The following is a 4,158-nucleotide window of genomic DNA, read 5'->3' on the forward strand; positions in this document are numbered from 1 at the left end:
ACTGCCTCGGAAACCCAAGGAGGGGTCACTATGAGTCGGGGCCGACTCGACGGCAAATAACAACAACAACAACAACAACCCTGGAAATTATCCTGCAACACTTTTTGTCTGTTAGAATTCTTGTTCTTCGTTTTCTCTGACAATGCTGGGCATTCTAGACAGCAGACGACAGCAACTCCTGGCAATTTTTCTCCTCATTTTCTGACAAAATAAATTTTAATTTTGGCTGAGGCTGCAGGCAAGGTGGAAGTTAACACTGGCCCACCTAGACTTCTCCTTTTTCGATTGGTAATTAAAGTAAATACAAATCTTGCTAGACTTTCTAATAGTGTAATGTCTAACTGCAAATCATCACATGCCCTTAGCTCACTGTATACTCTGAGGCCACACCATTGGTAATGTATCTAAAAATGGGGAGACCATAGAACAAGGTCATTAAAAAGTGTGAGGAGATGAGTGGTTTGCTGCTGTTGTTTTTAGAACAAGTTCAATAAGTTATGGTGTCCTTATCAAACTGTCACTACCAACTTTCTTGATAGGATCTGACGTGTGAGGTACATAAACCTGTTCTGGTGAATCAGTATGGCCTGTGTGGAAAAGGTTAGATAAAGACAGAATATTGCCCGAAACATGCTGTTTAATCTTGGTGATAACAAGAAAGAAAATGGAGGTGTGAAGTGAGTTACCATTGAGGGTTGTCTCAGTAAGCAATTTGTATGTATGAGGTGTGGAGAAGTTAAGAGGGGTTACATTCTTTAACACTGTCATTCACAAAAAAGAGCAGGTCTGATTTCACTAAGGCTTTGACTCTGTTCCAGTGACTAAATAGTTTATCAGGTGGTACCATTTCTGCTACTAGAAAGCAGATGGTTTTCCTGTCACATGTATAGTCTATCTCCTTTCTTCTTTTAGCTATTAATGAGGAGAAACAGGAACTTATTTTAGATAAATCTTTTCTAATAAAACATAAAATTTGAATTCCAAGAGTAATAGTACAACACTAAATCTTACAAGGATGGAAATAGGAAATCCTGTGCCTAAATAAAGAATACTCATTTATTCCCAAAAATTCCATGTGAATATCTTTGTCATGGATGCTAAGAGTTTACTTCTTGTGGACAGTTATTTTCAGTGGTGTGCTAGCAAACTGGCTCCTTGAAGGAAAAAAAAAAAAAGGAAAAACCTTGATTTTGTACCATTTGCCAATTTTCATGGTGTAAATGGTCTCACCATGGCAGATTTTGATCTACCAAAGGTAGTTCCAGTATACCACTGGTTATTTTTCCCATTTTGTTTCATTTCTAGCTGGACGTTTATATAATTGGCACTAAAGAACTCACACAAAGGTTGAAACCCTTTCCCAGATCACAGTCTTCATATTTCTGTTTTATGTGATTACTTCACACAACTTGTTGTTGTTGTTTTTTCCCATTTTGTTTCATTTCTAGCTGGACGTTTATATAATTGGCACTAAAGAACTCACACAAAGGTTGAAACCCTTTCCCAGATCACAGTCTTCATATTTCTGTTTTATGTGATTACTTCACACAACTTGTTGTTGTTGTTATGTGCCGTCGAGTGGGACCCGACTCACAGTGACCCCTCCTTGGGTTTCAGAGGCAGTATCACTATGGAAGTAGATTTCCCTATCTTCCTTCCAAGGAGTGGCTGGTGGGTTTGAACCGCCAGCCTTCTGGTTACCAGCCAAGTGCCTTAGGCACTATGCTACCAGAGCTCCTTCACACAACTTAGGGATGTTCTAAGTTCTAGCAATAGCTGCACCCTATGCTTTGTGACTAGTTTGCATCTTTACGTTCTCTGTTAATAGAGTTTTTCAAAGCCCTTTGGCTCACTTTAATATTTCTCCCTACTTGTCTTTTTGCCCCACTTAATCATGAGTCCATTGCAAGAAGCAACAAAATCTCACAGAACAAAAAAGAACAAGAGTGATAGAAAGGTAATCATAGCTCTTTGATTTCCTTTAAGTGATAAAGTACACATTCATCATTTTAAAAAAAGGTACTTAGAGTTGGCGGTGAGGAATCCTACCCGCAGAGGAGAGAAGCTGGCTTCTAAATGAAATGTAGACAGAAGTCTGGTCTCTCTTACACATCTGCTGGGAATTATTCCTTTAAGATTAGATCATGGCATTAATGCATGTTACTTTATCAGCAAAAACATCTTTTGAAGACTTTTTTCACGACACTAGGCAAAAAAAAAAAATGGTTTTCTTGGTCTTTTAAAAAATTATTGTTTCTCATTCTTATGATGCCAAAGAGATACTAAAGTTTGGCACTTTTTAAATAATCAGGATAATTTTGAAAGCAGAAAACTCTTAAGTGACTTTCCTGTCTATTTTCTGAATTTAATCTAGTTGGAGAGTTATTGTCATTATTTAAATGTTTCAATAACATAATATATTTGAAATATAAGGTACCATATATAGAAAATTATGACTAATTAAAAAGTGAAGTATATGTTCTATGGTGCTATGGTTTGTTCTCAGCAGTTAAAAGCAAACTTATAAGAAGGCTGTCAATTTATGGGTTTCCTTCGTTTTTTATGTGGTGTGTATGTATAAATTGTTCTTTAATTTGCAATTTTTGAGGAAATATTTTATTTAGGATGGAAGCAATGTGACCATTTTACCTCTATTCTGAAGTTATACTGTATAATTGGATTGGTACAACCAGTCTATTCATGCTGAGTAAATGTGTGATATCTTCCATGCAACCAAAGAATTCAACAATTGGTTTTTTAATTAATTTAGAGAAGTTTTATATAAGACTATGTAGAGCTCTGATGGCACAGTGCCTAAGGCATCTGACTGCTAACCAGAAGGGTGGCAGCTCAAACCCACCAACCACTCCATGGAAGGAAAATGAGGCAATCTACTTCCATAAAGATTTTCCACCTCAGAAACCCAATGGGGGTCGCTATGAATCGGGATTGACTCAACAGCAGTGAGTTTGGTTTGGTTTTGGTTATGTGAAGTCTATGCCCATTTCACAGTTAAATTTCATAATGTTCATCATATGGATTTCATAATGTCCAAAACTGAGCTCTTATCTATATGGCGTAGCCCTGCCCCCACTAAAAGGGCTTTATCTGCAGTTTTCTCCATCTCCTTTGCTGGCAGTGCTATCATTCCAGTAGTTCAGGCCAGATACCTTGGACTTTTGTCTTTATCTCACACCCACACCCAGTCCATCAGGATATTTTGTTGATTCTATCTTTAAAATATATACAGAATTCCACCACTATTTACCACCTTAGTTCAAAGGACCATCAAATTTCATGCAGACTACTATAATACCATCACTAGTCTCCTTGCTCTTACCCTTGTTTTCTTACAATTTATGATTAACATAGCAACCAAATGAAAACCTTTGAAAATTTAAGTCACATTGTTATACTTCACTATTCAGAACCCTTCAGTAGCTCTTCATTTCAGAGTGAAAACCCAAATCCTCACAATGGCCTCCCCTCAATCTCTCTGATACCTTTTATTACTTTCCCCATCACTCACTTAGTGCCAACCACACAGTATCCTTATTACTGTTCATCAAATAAGCTAGGTGTGACCCCCATCATAAGGCTTTATACTGGCTGCTCCCCTCTCCCCAGACAGTCCTCCCCCAGATGCCTGCATGACTAACTCCCTCACCTACTTCAAGTTTTTCCTCAAATGGCACCTTCTCAATGAACCCTGCACTAACCACTCTGCTTTAAATTGAAATCCAGCTGCTCCTCATATGCTCAATCTTTCTCACCCTGTTTAGTTCCATTCAATAGCACTTTAGCTGTATTTATTGTTTATGGTTCATCTCCCACCCTAGAATGCCATCCATGAGGGCAAGGATTTTTTTATCAGTTTTGTTCACTATTGTTCCAAGTGGCTAGAATCATGCCTGACAAATAAGTAGATACAAAAACTATTTGCTGAATGAATGAAGAAAGCAGTACATTTAAAAAACAAAACTAGGGATCCATACAGGGTTACTATAAATTTTGAAATTTAATATCACCATCATTTTATAAAGAAAGGGCATGTTGACACTTAAAATGAAGGAAGGATACAATATAATCTCAAGTTAGGAAATACTCTGAAATTCAATAAATTTAGCTTTAGGAAAACCTTCCTACATTTTCCTTTTC

Source organism: Orycteropus afer, unplaced genomic scaffold (assembly GCF_000298275.1).
Source record: "Orycteropus afer afer isolate SDZICR_OR568_19922 unplaced genomic scaffold, OryAfe1.0 scaffold00362, whole genome shotgun sequence".
Taxonomy (NCBI): Eukaryota; Metazoa; Chordata; class Mammalia; order Tubulidentata; family Orycteropodidae; genus Orycteropus; species Orycteropus afer.